Source organism: Lynx rufus, unplaced genomic scaffold, assembly GCF_022079265.1.
Source record: "Lynx rufus isolate CCGP_SWC_20201006 ecotype Redwood Valley unplaced genomic scaffold, mLynRuf1.p SCAF_3, whole genome shotgun sequence".
Taxonomy (NCBI): domain Eukaryota; kingdom Metazoa; phylum Chordata; class Mammalia; order Carnivora; family Felidae; genus Lynx; species Lynx rufus.
The window spans coordinates 38,449,312-38,462,062 of NW_025814845.1; the positions used below are offsets into that span (position 1 = coordinate 38,449,312).

Here is a 12,751-nt window from a genome sequence, read left to right on the forward strand (position 1 = left end):
GAGAAGAGCAGTGATGTGCCTTTCCACCCTGACTGGACTCTGTTCAGAGTCCTAGGTTCCTGGTCCCAGGTGACTCAAAGGACAGAAAGGACACATAGGCATGTATGACGTCGGTTGTGGGTGCCGTCTTGCCAGTGGTCAGTCAGGACTCTGGGCCACACATCAGCCACCCTGCTGGATCTCAGTATACAGAGCTTTTCACTGCTTGTCTTTTCCTAATCGCCTCTTTGCCCTGAAGACAAACAAAGTCTGATGCTCAGGAACTAAGGTATAACTTCTAGTGTGTCTTTTTGGATCTGATTTGGGAGTATTAGCTATGGAAATAATATTTGTGGTTTTTTTGGGTAGAATATTTACCTAAAACTCCTATCTGAATGTCTTTATTGCATTTTAGTCATTTATTGCGTATAATATACATACTATAAAATTGTGCCTATTTTAAGTGTATATAGCTTGATGGTTTTTGATAAATATCTATACTGGTATAACCAGTACTAAAATTAACATACAGAACATTTTCATTACCCCCAAAAGTTCCCTTGTGCCCCCTTGCAGTCTGTACTTCTCTCCTCCACATGGCACCACAATTTTTGGCTTTTGATCTGTGTTATCTTAGGCCGCTTCTATGTTAGTTGATGATTTGTCACTTTGCTGTTCATGAGGATGTTACAGTATAAAAAGTATTTATACAGTACAGTATTAATCTCTCTCCCTTTTTTTACTGAACTATTAAATCCAAAGAAAAACTATCAGTACTGTATAAATTATAAATCTGGTAATGCTTTACCATGTGGAACTGTCTAGAGTGAAATGACTTGTTCTCTTGAAGTTTTCCAGTGGATGGCTGTTCTCTGTGGCCCAAAGAGGGTCACATCCAGGGTTTGCTTCCTGGCTGTGTTGATGTCTTGGATTGTTATCTGGCTCAGGTTGAGAGACAGGAAAGCATAATAGTTAAGTGTGGGCCCTAGAGTCAAATTGCCTGGATTCAGATCCTTGCTCTGCTACATATTAGCTGTGTGACCATGGGTAAGTTGGTCAGCTACTCGGTGAGCTTCAGAGCCCTCACGTATAAAACTTCCCTGCTGCAGAATATGGAGTTGTGCAGTCAGTTAGCAGTGTTTATTGAGCATCTACCATGTACCAGGCCCGGTTCTTCATCTTTCGTGAAGTTCTCAGTCTAGTGTGGGGGAGGGAGATAATGAGCAGGTAAATCGTGCAGTGTGTCAGATGGTGATAAGTTGTGTAAAGAAAAAAATAAAGCGGTGGAGGGTGGGGGAGCACAGGTGTGTGAGCAGGGAGGGGAAAGGAATGGAGCACGTTGTGGTTTTAAATAGCAGAGTCAGGTTTTAGGTTAAGACCTGATGGGAGTGAGGAGCATTCCCGGCAGCAGGGGAGATGAATGCGAGGCTCTGAGTGGGAGCAGGCCCAGAACCAAGGAAGGAATCGCAAAGAGGCTGCTGTGCTTTGAGTGGAGTTGGGGGTCGGGCAGAGAGAAAGAAGTAGGAGGTAAGGTCTGAGCGATCCCAAGGATTAAATGAGATAAAACACGCAGTTTAGAGACGTGTGTGGCTCTTTTCTGTTTTTGTCGCTAATGACTGCTGTGTAATGACGCCTTCCTCATTAGGCTATGAAAGGAGACCCTTGAGAGGAAGAGAGGTTATCAGAAGGAAAAGAACCAAGTGAGGCATTCCTTCAGTTAGCCATTCACCAAACATTGGAGGCTTTCTTGTTTGTTGCCAGGCATTGCTGTAACACACGTGACTGTGAGAATGAGGGGGTCCCTGTGCCTAAGAAGCTTCTTCCAGCGGGTTTAGGGGTGGAGGCAGAGAAGTAATGGACGGTTTGAGTATGACACGATGGCAGCTAAGTTAGTTGGATGCCCAGGGTGCTTTGGGAGCAAATGGGAAGTCATTAAAATTAGACTTCACGGAAAGGTTAGTATTTATACTTTGGGTTTTGCTTTTGAAGTTTTCCTGTGTGAAGGAAAAGATCTATGTGCGCCTGGGGGGAGGATTAGGTAGGAGGGTGCTTTCCCAGCAGTGGGGACAAGCAAGGGTGACAGTACTGAGAACTGGGGCAGTAGAATGGGTGTTTGGCAGGCTAGAGTGAAGGGGACAAGGTGGAGGGGTGGGCAGGAGCCACACGGGCAGAGGGCTGTGAAGAGGGACCAGGGAGAGAGTATGAGTAGGAAGGAGAGGACAGGAGGGAAGCACAAGTCAGACAAGGTGGGGCACAGGGAGAGAGGAGGAACAAGGGGGAATGGAGAGGGGCTGAGACAGGTTTGGTTTGGTGATTATCCTTGGACTGTTCCAGCTGCTTTGCCCGTCTTGACGCATTCAGCCCTCGCCACGGCCCTCAGAAGCAGGCTGTGTACCATTATTCCCATTTCACAAACGAGGAAGCTGAGGCGGAGAAAGGTTTAGTCGTCTTCGTAAGGTCACACAGCTTGTGAGTAAGTGGCGAATTGAGATTCTAACTCAGGCATTCTGACCGCAGGGCTAGATGCCCCACCACTGCCGATGAACTAATACTCAACGTTCTGTTTGTGCCTTTGGTTTAGTCCTTATGGCAGCCCTGCAGGTATCCTGGAACCCCCGATTTTGTCTCTGGCCTGTGGATGGTGACGGCAGAGCCAGCTGACCTCATCGTCTCCATTTTGCTTCTGGCTCTTTTGTTCTTGGAGTGGGCCTCAACAGCATCAGCACGGAGGATGAATTCCTTCTTTGCCACTCCTCTCTCCTCCTTGCTGCCATCTTCTCTCAGTGACAGTTGGCATTTAAAAACTGATTCTAACTGGGGGACTGATTGTGGCAAAGTATTGCATACCTTAACTCACGGAATAGTCGTGTTTATTTCGTCTCCTTAGATCTTATTTTACTTTTTTTTTTTTTTTTACATTTTTTAAGTTTTTATTTATTTATTTTTGATAGCACGGGAGAGGCAGAGAGAGAATCCGAAGCAGGCTCTGCACAGTCAGCACAGAGCCCGACATGGGGCTCAGTCTCACGAACTGTAGGATCGTGACCTGAGTCAAAATCAAGAGTCAGATGCTTAACTGACTGAGCCACCCAGGTGCTCCAGCCACCCGGGTGTCTATTTTAAATAAACATGTATTAACTACTTCTAAAACATGCTTTTTAAAAATATGTATTTTTTTTAATGTTTGTTTATTTTTGAGAGACAGAGACAAGAATGCGAGCAGGGGAGGTGCAGAGAGAGAGAGAGAGAGAGTGAGAGACACAGAATCCAAAGTAGGCTCCAGGCTCTGAGCTGTCAGCACAGAGCCCGGTACAGGGCTTGAACTCACGAGCCATGAGATCATGACCTGAGCCGAAGTCAGGCACTTAACCGACTGAGCCACCCAGGCACCCCTAAAACATACTCTTTATATTATTTTTAAATCTAGGACATACCTAACAACATTGCAGAAAAGCGAGAAAACCTAAAACTTACCTTTCAGTAGAGCTACTTATGTGTTTTTGTGTAACATCTTTGAAATTGTTTTCTTTCTTTCTGTAGTTGAGATTGAGTTCGACTCTTTTCCCCCTTTAGTATCCCTTTCTGCAGATGCCGTTCCCAGCAGTTAGACCACAGATTACTTGTTCTTTTTTTTTTTTAATTTTTTTTTTCAACGTTTATTTATTTTTGGGACAGAGAGAGACAGAGCATGAACGGGGGAGGGGCAGAGAGAGAGGGAGACACAGAATCGGAAACAGGCTCCAGGCTCTGAGCCATCAGCCCAGAGCCCGACGCGGGGATCGAACTCATGGACCGCGAGATCGTGACCTGGCTGAAGTCGGACGCCTAACCGACTGCGCCACCCAGGCGCCCAGATTACTTGTTCTTAATTAAACGGGAGGCTGGGAAGGATAGTGGCATGGTCAAGTCCAGGCTACTGGCCATTGGCGCCACACTTTTAAAGGCCCGTCACCTTGTCATCCCTTCTGCCCTGTCTTTACTTTTTGATCTTCCAGGTTCAGCTGTGTCTTAGTCTATTCTGTGTTCTAATAATAGCAGGGGTTAAAACAATGAACCGTAATGGGTACACAGCGTGGGCCAGCACTGTGCTAAGTGCTTGGCACACACCATCTCATTTGCTCCTCACAACGGCCTTGTGAAGGGGGGGCTGTTCTTCTGTACAGATGAGGACACTGAGGCACAGTGAGATTGGGTCACAAGGGGTCACTCAGCTAGGGTATCACAGAGCTGAGACTCTAACCCGGGCCTTTCTGATGCCAGAGCGTCAGGGCTCTTGTGACATCAGTGAGATTAAAGGATGAGTTTTACTCTGAACCACGGAGTGGGTCTGTGTTCTTCGGTGGATGGGGTGGGGCAAAGGGAATGAATCTAGGGCCCTTTGTACCTCGTCACACTTGGAACGCAGCCAGACAGGGTGTCCTGAAGTGGCCGACTCCTTTGAGACGGCACCAGCAGGCACAGGTCGTGGAGTGGAAGACGGGGCTAGGTGGCGCACCGCCTCTCCCAGGCGGATGGCTTCTCGCAGCCTCTTTTACGGGTCCTGTGAGAGTTAGAAGGAAAAAGCCAGCAGCAGTATGCTTGGACAGCTTTAATTTTGGATCTTGTGCTCAGTGAAAATGCTGAGTCACCTACGGTGACCTGCTTCCCACCCCTTATCAGCGTCCTCTTTGCGTGGCTCACCTTTTGGCTCTTGTGCCTTTAAGTAGCAAGTGTTTATTGATGAGGGGAATGATGTTAACGTCTTCCTACTGCTACTTTGTTTCTTTTCATTTTCACCTTATAATCTTTCCAGCCGTACAATCTTTCCCCTACATCTGGAGCTTTTCTTTTTCCCATGCTGACGGGGTCCCCGTGAATGAGTTGGGTTCTGGTCTGTTCTGTGCTGAGCTCGTTCTGCGCTGTGCTGGCAGGCTGGGGCTGGAACTCCCCTCCCTGGCTACATGTTAGAATCACCTGGGTTACTGAAACATCCACGACCCTGCTCCCACTTTTATCTAATTGATCTGGATTGGGGCCCTGGCTGCTTTTCAAGCTTCCCAGGTGATTCTTATGTGCAGCCACTGGATTAGCATTAAGAAGCTTAATTAGCGAGCTGGGTTTGGTTCGGGCTATGGGGGAGAGGGCGCTGGGCGGATAGCCAGCCATTCCTGCTCATTGTGTGACGTCCCAGCCAGCGCTCAGTGCTTACCGTGTGCCAGGTACTGTTCCAAGCCCATCCCAGCGTCAACTCATTTAATCCTCGCAGTAGCCCTGTGAGGCAGGCGCTGCTATTTTCTGTTTCATAAAGAAATTCCCACTAGCAACGAAGGGCATGTAGTATGAAACTGACCCACAAACCTAGCACACAAACTTAGAGTAATACAGTAAATCTAAAGCTGGGGGGTGTAGGTGCTGCTTTTGATAGAGTCAGGAGAGGAGAGACCTCTCTGATGAGGTGACATTTGAATAGATATTTCAGTGAAGTCAGCTGGCAGGCTTTGCGGACACCAGAGGTCATTGACGCAGAGGCATATTAAATGCAAAGGCCCTGAGGTAGGAATTCACGTGAGTCTTCAAGGAAGAGAGTGGCTGGAATGGAGTGAGCAAGGATAATGGAATGAGATGACTTAGGTCAGATCATGTAGGGCCTTGTAAGGACTTGTTGAAGACTTGGATTTTTTTTTTTTTTCTTTTATGCTGCAGTAACAAATCCAAAATTGTGTTGCTTGAAATCAGAGGTTGTTCCGTGTTCTTTGCAGGTTGGCAGGGGTCTCCTCTTGACATCATTGGCATTCTCATTCTCCGTCTCTCTGAAACTCACTGGACAAAGGGCTTCTGTTTCTAGAAGGAAGGAGGCAAGGCAAACCTAAAGAATAAATTTCAACTACCCTTGATTTTGACAACAGAATTTTTTTCATTTTCCTTATCACTGAGTAAAATCGACATTTCAGGAGAATGGGCCATGTAACCTGTAGCTTGGAGAACCCGTAGCATTACATATTGAACCTGAGTTAGGCCTTAGCCCACTCTGCTCGACCACGTTGTTGTTCTGCCCCAGAAACATCAGGGACCCATGCTGATTTGATAACCTTTAATTTTGTCCGATCTTGTTTCACTTTTTTTGGTCAATAACATGGTTATTCTGCTCCTCCCCTCCTCAAGAGCCTTTACTGGTTTAGTTCATTCATGGTCATCAGGAAGCATTTATTAAGTACATGTCTGTGCATAGTGCTGCATTGAAAACCTCTAGACCTGAGAGCATTGCTCACTGCCCAACTAGAGTTTAGCTAATAATAAAATACTTTCATTCGTCGTTAGTGCTCTAGAAGAAGTGTACTTGAAATCAGAATAACACAGGTGTTATTAGTGGTAGCTTCTTTGCACATCTTTTCTCTTAAAAAGTTGGTTGTTTTGGATTCAGCCAATTTTAGTAACTTTTAAGAAAATGTTACTCTAATTTGTGTACCTGATTATTAACAACTTTGGGTGGGAAATGGTATTGTTTTTTCCTTTTATGGAACATGAAGATAGGTCAATTTTTGCTCTGATTACAAATAAGCTAGAATGGAGGAACGGACTTTGGATGGGGAATCAGAAGATGTGAATCATTCCCGGCTTGGCCACAGCTAGCTGTGTGATCCGCCTGAGCCAGTAAAAGGAGAATTGGACAAACGGACATGAAACGATGAACTCCTCTCGCATCTCCTGAATGCAGTCATAGTGGTTTTTCCTCCTAGTACAGTGACATTTTATAAAGAGGTTAGTTCTGATTCCATGTGTAAGGTCAAAGTCACCTGTATTAAAGATAGCACTTGGGAACACTTTGAGAAGGTGCCCCTCGAGGGGTTTTCTCAGATCCACCCAGGACGGCCAGTTCTTCCTCCAGCATGGGAGCAGATCACTGGCTCTTCAGTGGAGCACCAGCCGAAGCAGCTGGCCTGCATTGAGGGACCGAGTTTTATGGGAAATCCACTTTTAAATACTAGACTCGTTAAGTGTTGTGTGAGATGCACAAAATGTGACTGGCACGTGGAAACCGAGACTTAGGAGCAGCTATGGGATTTGTATTGCCTGTCTCCAGTTCGTTAAGTAGGATGGAGGGCGGTTGTGGGACAATTGAAATTTCTTTTCTTCTCTCTTCCTTTTCTTTCTTTCTTTTTTTTTTTTGGCAAGTGAATGAAGTTGAATTTGTGTGAGTTAAGCGTGGTTCCTCTGCACTCCCACTGTACCGGGATTTCTCCTCTCCTCGCTGTCTAACGTGAGGCCCTGCTTGTGCCCCACCTCAGTCACTCCCAGTCGTCTTCATGAGAGGCCACCCACCGTCCAGGCCACGCTCTTGCCGCAGAGTGATCCTTCTAAAGAATTCCTGATTTAAACATTTTGACCCTGTGCAGCACCCACGCTCCCAGCAGTGCTTCTCCAAGTTCTCCAGCAACACTCTGCCATGGCAGAGGTTCAGGGAATTAAGTACTCACAGGATCTTGGCAGCATGGCTCGGTGTGATGAAGTTTCTTTAAAGTCTTGTGCCATAACCGTGTTGTTGTGTTCGTATAATACTCTTAGAGGTGCCTTCTGTTGAGTAGAATCGCTGCTGCTTGAATGCATCATGTTTATCTGCTTGGTTTGCATACCCTCTGGTGGCCCAGTGGGACATACGAGTCCTTAAGAGAGTAAATGGAAACTGGTGAGCAGGGTTCACAGACTCTTCATTTTCTGACCTTTGCCTTCCTTATGAGTTTCTCTTTTACCACACTGCTCACAGTTCAAGGTCTAATGGTGTGGATGCATTTGAAATGCCCTGAATACATCAAAATTAAGATTTGGTGCCTTTGTATCTGCATTTATTCACTGAGTAATTATTGAGCACCTATTATGTGCCAGAGAGCGTTCTAAGTTGGTACTAGGGATACAGTAGTGGACAAGACCTGAGTCCTGGCTTCTGTGAAACTTACACTTTAATTGGGAGAGAAAGATGACAAATACAGAGGAAAGAAAGAAAGAAAGCATGGTAAGGTAAAAGATCAAAGAAGGGGTCCTGCTTGTTAGTCTGGCAAGGTTGGTAAGAAGGTGATGTTTAAGGGCGCCTGGGAGGCTCAGTCAGTTAAGCGACCGACTTCAGCTCAGGCCATGATCTCACCATTTGTGAATTTGAGCCCCACATTGGGTACTCTGCTGTCAGCACAGAGCCTGGAGCCTGCTTCGGATCCTCTGTCCCCCCCTCTCACTCTCTCCCTCCCCTGCTGGTTTTTCTCTCTGTCTCTTAAATAAATAAACTTAAAAAAAAAAAAAAGGTGATATTTAAATGGCAACCTGGTGAAATGTGAGAGCAAGCTGTGTTATTATTAGAAGAAGGCTCAAGGCAAATCATGTGTAAAGGTCCTGAAGTAGGAGTGTGCTTGGGATGGTCACTGAACAACAGGAAGCTCGTTGTGGCTGAGGAAGCAGCATGGGGAGGAGATGAGATTGCCTAGCCAACTGAGCCACCCAGGCACCAGGGAGGAGATGAGATTGGAGAGGTGGGTAGAGTCAGAGCAGAACCCGGAGCCCAAGATAAGGGCTTTTCTTTCGCCTTGAGTGCCTTCCCCTTCTATCTGTATGTAACTTTTGGGTGAGGTTGGAGTGAACTTTAATTTGTTCCACCTGCTAGCTAGTTGCCCCTCTGCTGAATGATTAGCTCTTCCTCATTTATTTGAAATGCCGTTTTATCATATGTTAATTAATATGTGTGTTTATAGACACGCACATATGTTCATCAGTGGTCTTCACTGATTTGTCTTCTTGCACATGTACCTCTCTATTATAATTGTTGTACCTTTATACCAAGCATGGGCGAACCGTGGCCCACAGGCCAATTTGGCCTACCACTTAGTTTTTATAAAGTTTTATTGGAACACAGCTACACTCCTTTGTTTATGTATTTATGGCTGCTTTGAGCTACCGTGGCACAGTAGTTGCAACAGAGATTGCATAGCCCACAAGCCTACAAATATTTACTATCCAGCTCTCTACAAAGAGCTTACCAACCTCTGTTTTATACTCTGTTTTGATATCTGATAGGGCAGGTTCTCCCTCATTCTTCTTTTTTCAACAATTTCTTGGCAAGGCCAACATGTTTGTTCTTTCAGATGAACTTTAGAATCAATCTGCCCGAGTCCCTTCCTTTTCTCCACCTCTTTTGGGGTGGAGATCTGGGAGGCAGGAAGAATAGGAATTTGATTACATTTAATTTGTAGTTTAGTGCAAAGGGGAAGTGATTGCTTTACAATACTGAGTCTTTTCATTCCAGGAGTGTCATATCTCTACATTTAGGTCTTTCGGTAAACTTTTATTGTTTTTTTTCATTTGTATGTTACATATTAGTTTATTCCTGTAGGTATTATTGCTTTTTGTTGCTATTACAATAGGGATCATCTCCCAGCTATATTTTACAAGTGAGGATGGTATGAAGGAAAGGATTTGATTTTTAAGTGTTTAATTTGTGTCTGATCCTTTTCTGGAAGTAAACTCCTATAAGGGCTGTTCATTTTTAAATTTGATTCTTGTTGCTGATGGTCAGTTGTCTGAACTCACATAATTGTTTCATTCCTAATATTTATGTCCCTGTCTATATTGTGGAGCTCTAAACCCAGGGGACTTTGGGGACACGGGCTTTGACCTCCCCTCAGTGGCATTCTTTTCTTTTCCATTTTGTAGGTCATGCCAAATGGTAATTGCAAAACAAACAAAAAACCAGGGAGCTTTATGCCCAGTCAACATTTGTTGATCGTTTTAAGAATACCCAGAATACCCAGAAGATAATTTAGGCAAGCTGTTTATCAAGCAGGCTGTGCCCTTTTGCAGAGCCAGTTTTGCTTTTAATACAGAATCTAGGGTTTGCGTGTCACACAGGAGAGTGACACCCAGTCACTGCTTTACTGTGGAGAGCCATGTGGTACTGGAGTAAAGGTGACTTAACCTGGCATTTATCCTTTGGAATTGAAATATGAGCAGAAGGAAATTTTTATGAATCAGTTAGTGCTTTCCTAAATACATTCTGTGTAAAGCATTTGATCTTTAGCCTTAACATCTATTCCTTAAGGATGTGAAATCTATTTTAGATTTCAAGGTCTATTACTTGCCCTGAGCACTGAACAGATGAACCATAAATTCAATATGTGTTAACCTTTGTGGATTTATCTTTTAATGCCATTTTTGTCTTTTTTTTCCACTGAATTTGTGCCACCTCCTTAGCTGCTTCTTACCTTGGTGAGGCTAAAGTAAAATTAAGTGTGTTGCTGTTTTCTTTTTCCTTTCGGTGAAGTGATGATAGTGGATATGGAAATGGAGAATTGCTGACTGTGTTATGTGATTTGGGAAATAAGCCTTGTTATTCTTCTTGCCTGTGAAGTGAAACTTTGTATCTAGAACCTGGTCTTAAACGCTCTTGTATATTTTTTCCACTGTGTTGAGATTATCTTTGACCATCATCGTGGACATCAGTTGGTGGTGTGTGAATACAGAAAGGCCATCACAGGCTGTAACGATATACTGGGCCACATGCCTCAATCACAGAGGGAGCTCCAGCTTTGTGGAGTTTCTGTTGTGGGGCTTGACTTGGACCTATGGGAATTAGAGACCATTTTAGAAAGAAGTGTGATTTGGAAAATGATATCAGCAAATGTAGTGATCTTTGGTCTCTTTTAGTGAGCACTTAATATGGTCCAGACATTGTAATGAATGAATGACACATCAAGGTGTTGTAATCTCATTTTATAGATGAGAAAATCAAGATTTAGATTAAATAACTGGTAGACCTGAGATTCAGATTAGCGCTCAGACTCCACAGAGAGGTTGTAAATCAAGGTGTTTATTTGGCTGTGATTTTTGTATGGAACTGTGTGTGTGTGTGTGTGTGTGTGTGTGTGTGTGTGTGTGGGTAGAAGGATTTAGAAATTTTAATTCATTTAGATTCTCTTAGGTGAATTTTGACAATTGAATTAACATCAGAGGGGTGGAAAAAGTATAGCATGGAGGGGGGGGGGCGTCTGGAAACCTCAGTGCTTGAATGATCTTTGGCAAGCCCCCTTTTCTATTCCCTGCTCCATGTGGCCTCAGTGAAGAGAGAATCTAGACCCTTAATTTTTTTTTGTTTTTGTTTTTTGGGGGGCCCAGGAGTTTAATTCAGGATTTAATTTGGAGATGGTAATGGAATGTGTCATTTGTCCTCCAGTTTTTAAGTTGCAAGTACGAGAAGGGGCGGTTATGGTGTGCTGGTAGATGTGGGTCAAGGGGGCTGCGGATGTTTAAGCTCCCCAAAGCCTCCGGTGGCTCAGAAGAGGGCTGTTGCTTCTAGCTTTAGAGACCCCATCAATGTTTATTAAATGTAAACATAAGTAAATAAACACACACACGTTCACATGCTCCAAATGCTTTCCTATACCTTTTCTATGCAACTGTACTAATTAAGATGGAAAATCAAGATTCTGTGCCACATTATATGTCATCATTTACCTTAAGTGCGGCTAAACCATTCAGATGCTAAACAATTAACACTTGTCTGTGTTTGAAGCCCATTTAGAGTCTGAGGCCCTGCTCTGATCGTCTCTCAGCCAAAAATTCTGGGCAGCTCTCAGTGGCTGTGAGTGTCAGACCATGGCCACCGCCAGGTGGGTCAGAGCAGTCCACGTGTTTGTGTGCAAGTGTGGCCTGCCGCTCCTGATGGTGACGTGTGAGGGCCAGAGGCCCTGCTGCCCGCCAGCCCCTCTGCTCTGCAGGCCAGTCCAGAGCTGGATTCCTGGCACGACTGAGAAAAGAAAGTAAAGCTCTCTAAACACTGGCAGCTAAGTCAGCGTGCCTCCCAGACTCGGAGCAGCAGCCCCAAATCCAGCCCAGAGTCCAGCCCAGCACAGACAGCTGTATTGTAGTGTCTGCCGTTTGCTCTGTTCTTGGCACCCAATACGAGTCCCAAGTGAACTAGTGCCGTGAAGGGCGATTGTTCTCTTTTTTATCCAAATGGCATAACTTGGGGAGTTACAGTATCTTTTCAAGGTTACTTTCAGACTAGCCTTTACGATAGAGTAGGGAAAGGAGCTAGTATAAATCTTGATATTTTATGAAAATACTTCCTTGATGCTTTTTCAAATGTGAAATTAGTCATTGACTTTTAACTTGCATTTGTGTCGCCAATATGTATGCAAGCATACTTGACTTTAAAAGAAGCATTTGAGGTTAGAGATTCACAAGCCTAACAGTTGAAAGTTTTGTGTTGTTTGGGATTCTACGACGTATGTATGATCTAGCATGTAGTCCTGAAATTATCAGAGATGCTGGGGGGCGGGATATGTTCTTTGAGTTGGACACGTCTGTGAGCCCGCTTCCTGCTGCTTCCCTCCTGGGTCTGTGGCGCTTCTCAGTTCTGCAGTGCAAGTGACTGTAGACTCCATCCTCGGGCTCTGGGCGCGTGGACTCTGCTTGCAGCACAGTCCTTTAATTTGCCTGTGTTTGCTTGATGGGAGAGGAGGGACTTCGGTTCCATTTTTGCTCTCTCTGTTGTATAAGAGCCAGCAAAATAAATATATTGTAAGAAACGCCAAATGGCTGAGATGCTTTTCTGTTATTTTCTTGCCAGGAGCTTGATTGGATACTGTATCAGTAGTTCTGGGGAAGGGAAAGAGAAAGAGAAAGTGAACATGAAAATCTCATGAACTTAAACATTTGGCTGGGGATTTAACTTTATTGTCAGACTTTAGTTCTAAGAGATAGGTCAATAGTTGCATGTTGAATTTTATTTAGGAAGTATCAAATTAACGAGGTA

The 12,751-nt window shown here is 44.6% G+C and overlaps 1 protein-coding gene across 3 annotated transcripts in view; it reads left to right on the forward strand.

Moving 5' to 3' along the window:
• The window catches only part of DCUN1D4 (defective in cullin neddylation 1 domain containing 4), a 75,720-nt gene that overhangs the window by 7,219 nt on the left and 55,750 nt on the right, over positions 1 to 12,751 (forward strand). The window lies entirely within an intron of this gene.